Below are 12,928 nucleotides of genomic sequence, written 5' to 3' on the forward strand. Positions count from 1 at the left end.
TCTAACTTCTCACCTTAAGAAAATGGAAAAGAATAGTAAATTAAACTGAACCTTAAGCAAGTAGAAAAAGGAAATAATAATAATTACAGATGAGACAGAGAAATAAAGAATAAAAAAATAATAGAGAAAAAAACCAACGCAAGTAAAAGTTGGTTCTTTGAAAATATCACCAAAATTGACCAAACTTTAGCTGGATCAGACAAGGAAAAAAAAAAAAGAAAGAAAACACTAATTGCGAAAAGCAGAAATAAGAGAAGAGCCATTACCAATGATCTCACAGAAATAAGAATACCAAAGGAGTATTATTAGAAAATTAGATAACTTAGATGAGATAGAGAAATGCCTAGTAATATACAAACTACTAACATTGACTCAAAAGGAAATAAAAAATGTAAGTGGACAGTAAAGAGATTGAATTAGTAATTCAAAAACTTCCCACAAAGGAAAACCTAGGACTGGATGACTTCACTGGTGAATTCTTCAAAACGTTTAAAGAAGAATTCATACCACTTCTTTACAAACTCTCCCAAAAAAATAAAAAAGGGAGAACACTTCTAAACTCATCCCATTAGACCGGTATTATTCTGACTCAAAAAGTAGACAAAGACATCACAAGAGATATAACTACAGACCAATATTAGCTGTGAATAAACATGCAAAAATCTTTTTAAAATACTACCAAGTTGACTCAAGCAATATATAAAATGGATGATATGCTATGACCAAGTGGGATTTATAGCAGGAAAGCAATGTTGGTTTAACATTCCAAAATCAATTAATGTAAGATATCATATTGATAGAATAAAAGACAAAAATACAGAATATTATAATAGAGGCAGAAAAACCATTTGACAAAATCCAATAACTTCATGATAAAAACACAAAATGAATTATAAATAAAAGGAAGTTTCCTCAACCTGTTAAGAAAAATCCAGAGCTAACATCATACTTAATGCTAAAGGCTGAATGCTTTCTCCCTAAGGTCAGGAACAAGACAAGGATGCACGCTTTTACCACTTTTATTCAACGATGTACTGGAGGTTCTAGTCAAGGAAATTAGTCTAGAAAAATAAATAAGATGTATACATATTGCAAAGAAAGTAGTAGGACTATCTATTTGCAAGTGCATAGAGAACATCCTAAGGAATTTGCTAAAAAACTAAAGAACTAATAAAAAAGTTTAGCAAAGTTGTAGGATGCAAGAACAGTACCAAAAATCATTAATATTTCTATACAGTACCAGTGAACAATCCAAAAGTGAAATTAAGACAATAATTTCATTTATAAAAGCAGAAGAATAGTAAAAACTTAGGAATAAATTTAACAAATGAACCATAAAATTTTTACTCTCAGAACTACAAAACATTGTTAGAAGAAATTAAAGAAGAGCTATATAAACAGAAAGACAGCCCATGTTCATGGTTTGGAAGATTTAATATTGTTAATATGGCAATACTCCCCAAATTGATTTACAGTTTCAATGCAATTCACATAAAAATCTCAGCTGGCTTCTTTGCAGAAGCTGTTCTTAAAATTTATATGGAAATTTAAGGGACATGGAATAAACAACACTATCTTTAAGAAGAACAAAGTTGGAGGACTCACACTTCCCATTTTCAAACTTACTATAAAGTTATAGTAATAAAGACAATGTGGTACTGGCATAAAGAGAGACATATAAATCAATGGGATAGAATTAAGCATCCAGAAATAAAACCTTCATCTTCTCCTTAATGTGATTTTGATAAGGGTACAAAAATATTCTTTATCCGCCAAAAATGGTACTGGGAAAGCTGGATATCTACATGCAAAATAATAAAGTTGGTCCCTTACTCACACGATACAGAGAAATAACTTCAAAACGGATCAGAGACCTAAATAGAAGAGGTAATATAATGAAATTCATACAAGAAAATGTAGGAGTAAATCTTTGTGAGATCTTAGTTTAGGCAAAGCCTTCTTGGATATGACAGGTGGGTGGTAGGGCCTTTCTCTGGGGGACAATGCAAATATTCTGAAATTTATCGTAGTCATAGTTACACAACTGTTTGTGCCAATAACCGTTGAGTTGTAGGGTATGTGCATTATAGCTCAATAAAGCAATGCGTGTGTGTGGAGTGAGACAAAGAGAGACAGAGCAAAGGAATGTGGTGGGGATGGGAAACGAGAAACAGCCTCAGGGAAGTGAAGAAGGGATAAGAGAAGGGAAGGCACCCAATAGAGAACAGGGTATTAAGCAGACGCCAGAGTATTTAACTGATGATTAGTCCCCCAGAGCACGCTGGGAGATGGTGTGCAATAGAGGCTTCTGAATTATTCCCAGTGAAGGTTAGTTTATAGTTAAATCCATCAATCATTGATTGAGGCCTGCCCTTGGCACTTTTGACCTGTTACGTACATACACTGTGAGGGAGGATCCCTTTCCGTGGCTCCGCAGAGGCCCTCAGACACAGAGAGGCTGTGATACCAGCAGCAGGAAATCATCCGGGTCACATGGAAATGGTGGGGTCCAAGGTATGTGGGTGGGGCACCAACAGTTTCCCCCATGGGTGAGATGAAAGCTGAGGACATAAAATAATCAACACATGGATTTCTTTTGCCTTGGTTTGGACCATGTATTGAGAACATAGAGCTTTTTGGTGTAAGCATTTCATAAAATTGGTAAAGTCCTGGTGAGCTCCATGGTGGCTGTTTAGAGATTTCTTCTTCTGCTGTCCTTTTAATATCATTGGCAACTTCACTTAAATGAAAATATAAACAACTATGAAGCACAAACTCTCATCCCTGTCATGTGAATAGCTCGCATTTTTATTCCCCACCGTGAGTCCTCCAAACATGTACTTTGCTTCTCAAGCCCCCAGCCTTTCCTCACATTATTCAACAACGATCCTGATCCCAATAATTTCAAGAAATTGGAAACCACCACATGAAAATTATTTCAATTTCCATCTGTCTATTTAATATCTCACTTAACACCAGAGTCGAGTTGTAGGGTGTCTTCGGAGCGTGCCGTTTAGACGGCACAAAAGAAAAGGAAGCAGTAAAGACCGAGCGACAGCGTAGAACCAACAGCTTCAGCCAACCCTACGAGCAGCTCTGGACCTAACATGGCCTGGCAGCAGGTCAGTCATTGGCTGAGGACCTCTCCAGGAGGCCACGACTGAGCGCAGGCAGTTTTCTGCAGCGGAGGAGATCCCTGAAAGGGTTGATGATACTCCCCACAGCAGAGCAACCTACCAAATAAACCTTCCTTTAATGGAGGGTCCACATGGCACCTTTCTCCAACCTTCAGAGCTCACCCTTGTGCCGCTCAGATCCATTTCCTCAGATGTGATGAGGCAGCAGGATCTCCAGGGTTCCATGGGACTTTCTTCCTGAAGGAAACTTAGAAGATCAATGTTAATGAGATGAACATCCCCCCGCACATCTCCAGCTGGTCTTGAGGTCACCACTCATACTCGTCTTTTGTTCCTCCACTCTTCATCCTAGTCTCACTGTCACTCTTCAGCTAGTGCCTCTGCTGCCTCTCCAGGGCTCGCCTGGCCTTGTAACCAAGACACTCAGCATTCTGAGCTTTTTCGGCCCAAGGCTACTCCACTTACCCATTTGTTATCACACCTGGGCACAGGGGTGCCAAGAGGTAACCAAGTGAATCACCTGGGTTCCACATGCATTTCTTCCTTCCCACTGCGTCCCAGCATGACTATCAGGTGAGATGGCGAAGCTGAGCTGCCCTCGGGGGGACTGTGGGGTCACCGTCTCCTTGTAAGAAGGCAGCCCCTTGATGTTCTCCAACTCGTTCTTCCCAGTTTCCTTCCCCCTCTCTCTCAACCCATCTGGAAACTTGACTTATTTATTGTTTCATCTTTTTTGTAATGCCTTTGCTGCTGGTTCCTTCTTTGTCATCTACAAACACAATCAAATTCCAAGACAATTAAAAGCTCAGCACACAGCAGGACGGCGATAACCAACTTCTCCCGATGCTCCCTCACCTTCCCGTTCCTTGTCTGTTACTGTCTTTATTATAATCCTTTTGAAAGTAGAGTCTATATGTTCTTCTATACTCCGTCTACACTCGGCTTTTCCTTTCTTTCTTTCTTTCTTTCTTTCTTTCTTTCTTTCTTTCTTTCTCTTTCTTTCTTTCTCTCTCTCTCTCTCTCTCTTTCTTTCTCTCTTTCTTTCTTTCTTCTTTTCTTTTTTTTTTTGGCCCATTTGAATCTGGTCTCCTCAGCACTGTTACCTCCTCCTTCTAAGGTCAAAAATCTGGCCTGCTGATCGCCGATGATAGAGGCTAATGCGTGTCCTTTACCCTGGAGTCCGCATCACAGGACAGAACTGCCCGTGCATTCTTGCCTTTTTCTTCCTTCTAGTTTCTCTGATGCTCCCTTAGTTCTTAGGCTCAACTTCTGCAGCTATGTTCTCTGTCTCCCTTATAGGTTCTTTTTCTTGACCTCTCTTCATGGATGCCGCTGTTCTTCCAGGTTCTGTTTCTGCCTTCTGCGTCCCTGCATTTACTAGCCAATTGTGTCATTCATTAACAGCTAGTTGTATTCCTGGATCTCCCCAGACCACCTCTTCATCATCTTCACTACGCTCCTGTTGAAGACAGTTCCATTCCACATGCCATGGGCAATCGACTAAACTCTTTCAATCATCTCACACCGTTAGGACACCTACACTCTTGTTTGACAGCGGCATTGTTAGCCTTAATATTGAAAGACTGGGTGACCTCTTACTGACCTCTCTCTTTTTCTCACCCTTGTTGACTATACGTTGATTTGTCTTGGAAACTTGTCTCCGGACTCCTGCCTTTCCACCAATTCCCACAGTTTTCGACCAGGGCCCGTCGTATATTGACCAAGTTTATGTGGTTGGAACTGATTGGCTTCAGTCAGGCCTGCTCGGCCTTCAGCAATGGGTTTGGGACTCATTTTCTTCAGGCAGAGCTCAGGGTCAGCTCAGGGTTTGTGCTTGGTGTGGCAGAGGTTTGTTTTTGTTTTGTTTTGTTTGCTTTTCTCTTCATGAGGAAGGTGAGCAGAACTTCAAGATGCTACATTTCTACCAAGGAGAGGAAGGAGGGTTGAGACAAACTGAAAAGCTGTCAGCGAAAGTGAGATGAATTTTGGGTGGGGTATGCACTCTGGGAAATGAATGTTTCAGAGGTGACAATTGTTTTTCCTTTGAGCACATGGAGTTAAAGAGTACTGGCAGTGGGAGAATGGGGTAGGCACACGTGACATCTGTAACCCAAACTGAGGACCTAATATGGCCAAATCATTCATTTTCATCATATATATGTATAATTTCATCTAATATATACATGAACTATATGTACCATAAATGAAAATGATTATATATATATAAAGTATTACGCTTCTTTGGACAAAAGATTTTGGTCAAGGGTTTAAATATTGTTCTTAGTATCACAGTATAATAATAACAGTTAAAAAATAAAAATCTCGGCCATGATTAAATTAATAGTGCGTAGTAAAGATATAAAACCCATGCATATGAAATGAGTTCAGGACATTTATGAGTATCTACAAACTAATCCGGTGCAGTGAGAGCAGAGGGCCGCTGTAGCATGCACGTGTAAGAGGAGGGATTCCCAGGATGACGACTCCTTCTGTCGGGAAAGCCTGGTGATCATGCGGTTCCCTCCTCACAGACCTCACCTCTGTACTCTGCTATATCTGTCCGATTGTACTTAAGGTCAATCAACTGTCAAATATACATAGAACTCTCTGCTAGGAGGGTCCATGGCTGTCCCAGCCTTGAGACTGAACGTCTACCAGGAGCAGGGAGGCGGGGGCTGTCCTGGGCAGCAAGACTTCGTATTTCACTGAATGCTCACCCCTCCCTCTGAGGGTGACAGGCTTGGAGGGAACTGATAATGATCTCAATGGTGATAAAGCTGGGTTCCAAGCTTGGGACCATTGAGAACCCATCAAGTTGGGTTTTCAATGGTCCCAAGCTGGGTTCTCTGAGATGGTGTTTAGTCCACAGAGTGTTTATTAAGAAATTCCCAGTTTTGGTGGGTGGGGCGGGAGTAGGATGAGCAGAGGTCACAGTGTGACACAGTCCTATCCTATCTGGGTGGTCTCTTGTTGGGTGGAAATAACCAGACCTTTATTCTCTCTCTTTTTAAAAGATTTTATTTATTTATTCATGAGAGACACAGAGAAAGAGGCAGAGACACAGGCAGAGGGAGAAGCAGGCTACCTACAAGGAGCCCAGTGTGGGACTCGATCCTAGGACCCCAGGATCATGACCTGAGCTGAAGGTAGACACTCAACTGTTGAGCCACCCAGGGGGTCCCCAAGCCTTTATTCTGTCCATCGATCAGTCATTGGAGCGGGGCCACTGGGAAGAGCGTGCACTTGGGGAGGGGTTTTCTTGCAGAAAAGGAAATCCCCAAAGTCTGTCTTCTGATAGCACTACCAATAGCTGGGCCGGTGTTTCCTTGAAGAACACGACAAGCTCGCCTCGATGTCCCCCACAATTTAGGAATTAAAATGTACTAAGTGCTTAAGAAAGATTAATCAATTTAATCCTAATTGTAACCCAGTAAGGTAGGAGTACTACTCCCTCTCCCTTTTTTTTCAAGTGAGGAAAATAAGACTTAGGAGGGTAAGCAAATTGGCCTGGGTTGCACAGCTGAGAAGTGGTAGTGTCCAGATTTGAACTCTGGTGATCTAAGATTATTTTCCGGCAGTGAATCACTCATGCCATGAGAGCTACAGAAAAGTACAGGGAACCATTAATATCCTGAAAAAAAAAAAACTCTAAGAAGACAGATAAGAATAACATCCTTGATAAGCAAGAGTACAAAATATGACATGTTGCAATATAGAGAGCAGGGATTAGAAGTCAAATGACTTGAGTTCGAGTCCATCATCTTCTGGCTGTGTGGCCTTGAGCAAGTCACACACACTCACCGAGCCTCATCTGTCTCATTGTCAAAATAGGCTTCCCTGGACTTCGAAAAGGGTCATAGCATCTGCACGGCAGGTAGTGATGTTCCATAACAGCACGTGTTGAACTGTGCCTTCCACACTATAGGCTGGAGGCACTCAGAGGAGCTCAGTGAGGACGGGAGGACCATGGATGAAGGGGCGTTGGGCTGGGCTTTGAGAGTAGTGCTGGGGAAGGAAGAAGGAGAAAGAGAAACAGGAGGGACTGGTGAGAAATTTCAGAGGTTGAGAAAGAACAATGACCTTGTTGACAAAGCTCATTCCATGTGCTGCCTCATGAAGTCACCTCACGGCCAGTGGGGTAGGTGCTCCCATCCTCCATTTTCAGATAAGAAGACCAGGGCTTGAGAGCTTATGAGATATGCCCTCCATTGGTGGTAGAAGCAGATCTGGAGGGTTCCAAAGTCACTGCCCTTCCCCTACTGTCCTGCTGACGTGTGGTCCACCTCTGTCCACAGCATGTCTGTTAGGAAAAGCAGCGCTGCTGAGGGGATGGTGAGTGCAGCCCCAGCTGGGGAGTCTCTCTTCTCAAGTAGCTTTTCCATGCGTATTTGGACTCGGCACTGTCCCGACAGGGTCTCTGCAGAAGGAAGCCTTTCCTTTTCTCCGTGTTTCCTTCTTCCTAGTTTCATCTGCTGTCTGCTTCCCCGCCCTGGACTGTACCTTTCCTCTCATAGCGATGTGCACGTCTCGCCCTCTGGGGTCAGCACAGATGGGCTTATCTGTCAGCCTCTGGAGGCCTCTGTCCCGCACACGATGGCTGCTTGCAGAGGGGGCACAGGCTTGATGCTGTGAGGTACATTCACTGAGCTGAACCCACATCCAACACACAAAAAACTCAACTCAAGGGACACCTGGGTGGCTTAGTGGTTGAGCGTCTGCCTTCAGCCCAGGGCTTGGTCCTAGGGTCCTGGGATCGAGTCTCACACCGGGCTCCCCTTGGGGATCCCACTTCTCCCTCTGCCTGTGTCTCTGCTCTGTCTCTGTGTCTCTCATGAATAAATAAATAACATCTAAAACGAACAAACAAACAGACCTCAACTCAATTCCAAGTATGTAAAGCCAGAGGCAGGGGGTCAGGGGATGGGGTGGCATCCAGACAGCAGGTGGCCTTGAAATCTCTAGGCTCTAACTCTAAGACGTAGGTAGGACGGAGACAATGTTCAAATGTAAAATAGTACGAATAATGATGAAACTACAACAACCACCATGCAATCAATAATCATAATAATATTGTAACGATGATAGGAAGAAGAACTGATAATTACTGATAACCCAGACCTCGGCATCCTTGACGCCTCGCTTTTCCCTTCTGCTAGGTCAGGATAGTAGAACAAATGGAGATAGGAAGAACATTCTGTCAATACTGTGAGACCACGTGTGGTCCGGTGATCCCTGTGTCCGTGGGAATGCCCAGATGAAACCTGGTGACCAGTGGCCGGGTATCACACACGGGAGCTTATAGCGTTAACTTCGAGGTAGCAAAGATGATGCCTAAGGCCCCTCCCTAATCCAAAATTCTAGGATACGGCGATTTCCTAAGTATTGATTTCCCAACCTGAAGCTGCCCTGTCTTGCCTTTGAGGACCTAAGCGTGGGGTGGACAATGTCATGCCAATTCCTGTGTCTTGAGGCCCAAGGGCAGCGTCAAGTGCCGGGGTTGTAGGGCCGCATGTATGGGTCCCCAGAAGCTCTGCCAAGCAATGCGGTTGTTGTAACAGATAAAACAGTCTCTGTGTGTACTTCTCATCCACCCGGGGAAGGCGTCCTGGTGGACAGATGATGCTCTTGAGGTCGAAGGTGCTGAAGCAAAAACCTAAATGGGTGGAGAGCTCCTGTTTTAAAGTATACATGGTACAAAACAAGGCAAAGATTGAAAAATCGAACACGAGTAAGTGGCTCCGTGTGAACAGATCCAAGGGATCTTCCCCCAGTCTTTGTCAGGGCCTCCTCACCTGGAAGGTGGGCTGTCTTTGACGTTGGAACGGTACAATAGTTTTTTTTTTTTTTAAGATTTTATTTATTTATTCATGAGAGACACAGAGAAAGAGAGGCAGAGACACAGGCAGAGGGAGAAGCAGGCTCCATGTAGGGAGCCCAACGTGGGACTCGATCCCAGGTCTCCAGGATCACGCCCTGGACTGAAGACAGCACTAAACTGCTAAGCCACCCAGGCTGCCCTACAATAGTGGTTTTAAAGATGGATTTGCACAGGGAAGGAGCATCTCTAAAGACATAAATGACCGCGTCCCGAATCTGGGGCCCCCTCTATGATACATGTAGGAATCACAGCCAGGGGTTACCGTTGGACCACAGTTTTCCATGTTTTCACATTATGGTCTAGACTTCAAATCTTCTCCTCAAGCCCTGAGTGGAAATCACTGATTAGGCAAACTGCTGATGTACGAGCAAAATTAGCCTGTTTACCATGTGGGAGCCTGCTAATTGCAAAGACACGTGAGTTCCCAGGCACACTGTCCTTTGTCTGTGAGATGCTGTCTTTGCCATGACAAGGGAGCGTGTGCAGGCAGGAAGAGCCCGGGCTGGACTGGATACAATAATTGGACTAGTTTCTGTGCTTTGCTTTTCTCTCGTGCAGTTTCCTTCCTGGGATGATTCATCAAGAGGCCTCCTTGGCCCTCTACTGTGCTGTGCTGTAGGCATCCCGTTGAAAGCCAACGCCACTAGGAAAATGGGTCTCCTGCGGAAAAATGTCACACTTACTTGCTTAGCAAACCTTTACTGAGCACCTACTTTTTGTGAAGCATTTGGCTTGGTGCTGAGCATAGGGACAGGTGTAATTCTCAGTAACCTAGCAAAGACAGAGTGTCCTGTACTCAACTGGGTAAATACAGTATAAGGTATAGTGAAGATGGGTAAAATCTGAGGAGGCAGGGGTCACTCATGTTTAGGGAAGTGGGAAAGTGCCCAGGCAAGATAACATTGGTGCTGAGTCTTTTTTTTTTTTTTCTTTTAAGATTTTATTTATTTACTTGAGAGAGACAGGGAGAGAAAACAAGGCAGGGGCAGGGGATGAAGCAGACTCCCAGTCGAGCAGGGATCCCAATGCAGGGCTTGATCTCAGGACCCCAGGATCACACTCTGAGCCAAAGGCAGACACTCAACCACTGAGCTACCCAGGGGCCCCTGGAACTGAGTTTTAAAGATGAGTTTTGGAATTTGATCCGCAGAGGAGGGCATTTCGGTTAGGGGAGGCATCATGCGCTAACGTAGAGAGAGATGCAAATGCGAACATTACTCTGGAAGGGCCGTGGTCCAACGATGGTCACGTATCTGTAGGCTGAATGCTTCAAAGGGACATTGTGTTGTGTGATAGTTAATAATGTTATATGTCATCTTGGTAAGACCACGCTACCCGGATAGTCAAACATTATTCTAGAAAAAAGCCGACTCCCTTGAGAAACAGGGAATTCCACGAGGAGACGGCCTTCTGATTTGAGCTGTAGCATTAACTCTTCCCGGTTCTCAAGCCTGCTGGTCTACCCTACACATTTGACTCTTCCCTGGGTCCCAAGCCTCCTGGCCTACCCTCCATCTGAAAGGGGGTTTGCAAATGATCTGGTTCAATGGCTTATTTTACAGTCGCAGAAACCACAGTCAGGAGAGCCGAACTGACTTCTCCGAAGTCTGACGGCGGGTGGGCGGGCGGTCGGCTCAGCCCCTGCACACCTGCTCTCTCAGTGTATTTGCATCTACCCTTCTTTGGCCATATTCATGCGATGGGTGGAGCCACTTACATCTCATGCGAGGGGGCTTTGCCCTGGCTTTCATCCCCTTGCCAAGTCTACAGAGAGCATTGTCTTAGCTCTTCCACCGTAAACCCATCTGTCCCTCCACCGGTCACTCAGTCTCTATCAAAAACAGATATAGAAACTACCCTGCCCGGCGCTCTATACACTATTTGTTCATTTCTTCTGCTCCTTAGAACTTCCCATTTCGTTGTGTCACTTATCCTTAAAATGCACTTATTCGGAATGATTGAGAGAAGATGTGAAAACCCGAATCTCTGCTTCAGTGTCTCAACATGCCGAGCAGCTCCGGTATTTCAGAGCTGAAAGGACACTGGGATACAGTTCTGCGTGCTGCTTACGTGTGTCCTAGCTTCTACGTTTCTATTTTTAGGTCCCCTGCCCAGCGCCATTAGTCTGCGTTAATTAAGATGAGAGTGAGGAGGATTCACTTCTGACGAGGCCTTGCCCCACCTGCAGGGGACAGTCGCCTTCGCCACGTTCTGGGCTCTGGGAGCTCAGCTGCGCACTGTTGCTGTCACCCCTGGGCCCCCGACCTCGCTCCCACCCAGCCTGGCCACGCGGCAGGCCTGGTCTCTGTCCTCTGTGGACCTGCAGTGACACGGGCTGGCCGCACAGGTGACGCTGTCAGAGCCGAAGAGCACATCAGGGGCTGTCGGGGAACCAGGCGCGGAGGGAAGCTCACTCAGTGCGAGAAGGGGGCAGCAGGGTATCTTGGCAGAGAGAGAAAAGTGTTGGGATCAATTCCTAAGCGTGTTGGATGGAAATGAGCAGATGAAGATTTGCAAGGGAGCAGAGACAGAGGAAGAGAGAAAGGGGAAGAGAGACAGATGGCGACGGGGGAGATGGGGGAAATGGAGCAGAAGACCCAGCTTTATTCACCGGCTTGCTGTCCCCGCAGCTGAGGCCGTGCGCCGGTCCCTGCCTTCCGTCTCGGGTTCCTCCCTCAGCCTCCTTCTGCCCCCCTTAGCCTCCGCCAGCCTCCACCACAGCACCTGCTCCCGGCCTCTCTCCAGCCTCCCACATCTGCCACACTTGTGCTTTTTGCACGTGCGATTTTCCCGGGTTCCTGGTAAGGGGGCTCTGGCGAGGCTGAGAGCACTGGCCTCCAGCTCAGGCCTGGGGGACGGGGGCAGCTCCTCCTCCAGAGCAGCTTTCCTGCCAGCAGGTGCGGGCTGGAGGCTGTGAGGCGCCATTCACCTTAGAAGGTGGGAGGCTGTGTACATTTGGTGCATATGACCATCACCATCACTATCACCAACACCATCACCATCACCAACACCGTCACCATCACCAACACCGTCACCAACACCATCACCATGACCGCCACCAACACCATCACCGCCACCAACACCATCACCATCACCAACACCATCACCATCACCAACACCATCACCAACACCATCACCATCACCAACACCGTCACCAACACCATCACCATGACCGCCACCAACACCATCACCATCACCAACACCATCACCAACACTGTCACCATCACCAACACCGTCACCAACACCATCACCGCCACCAACACCATCACCATCACCAACACCAACACCATCACCATCACCACTACTCACTACTATTACCATTGATAGCAGCAGGAGCGCTAGCTTCTAAATCCTCTCCCTGACAGCTTATACCTAGAAGTCCAGTCTTTCTCAGACAAGTCGTGAGGTCCATGCAGTGTATTTAAGCTGTTTTAGAGCCCAAACAGACACGTTTCCCTATTTCTGCTCCTTAATTGATGGTTGGACTTTTGCCACCTGCTGGTAAGTCTGTTGGATGGTGTTCTGTCCTGGAGCACAATGCCGGCAGCCACCCAATTTCAGTTTGAAGGGACAAAGAGATCACTGGGTGCAGGATGGGATGGGGCTGGGTTCATTCCTGCCCTTGCACCCCCGGAGTCGGCCTTGAAGTATCTGCTCCGAACTTTCCCTCTGCCTCCTCACATTCACCATAGGGCTTCGCAATCTGTCCAGCAGGTAGTCCCAGTGTATGCAGACTCTGAGTTTTCCCCGAAGTTGACCTGGGTACACTGAGGCCGCACGCACACTTATGCCCCTCACAGAGTTATTTTCACCTCACTCTGCTCCATTTTCTTCCTTTTTCTCTGTGGCTTCTGGGTCCTTGTATGAGTACCACCCTGCTTTAGGGTCTCCTCCCCTCCCGAAAGGGAACAAC

The 12,928-nt window shown here is 45.9% G+C and overlaps 1 protein-coding gene across 5 annotated transcripts in view; it reads left to right on the forward strand.

Annotated features, from left to right (window-relative positions):
* Nucleotides 1-12,928, forward strand: part of OPCML (opioid binding protein/cell adhesion molecule like) — a 1,085,346-nt gene that overhangs the window by 513,123 nt on the left and 559,295 nt on the right. The gene's annotated exons all lie outside the window — the stretch shown is intronic.

Source organism: Vulpes vulpes, chromosome 12, assembly GCF_048418805.1.
Source record: "Vulpes vulpes isolate BD-2025 chromosome 12, VulVul3, whole genome shotgun sequence".
In the NCBI taxonomy this organism is placed as follows: Eukaryota; Metazoa; Chordata; class Mammalia; order Carnivora; family Canidae; genus Vulpes; species Vulpes vulpes.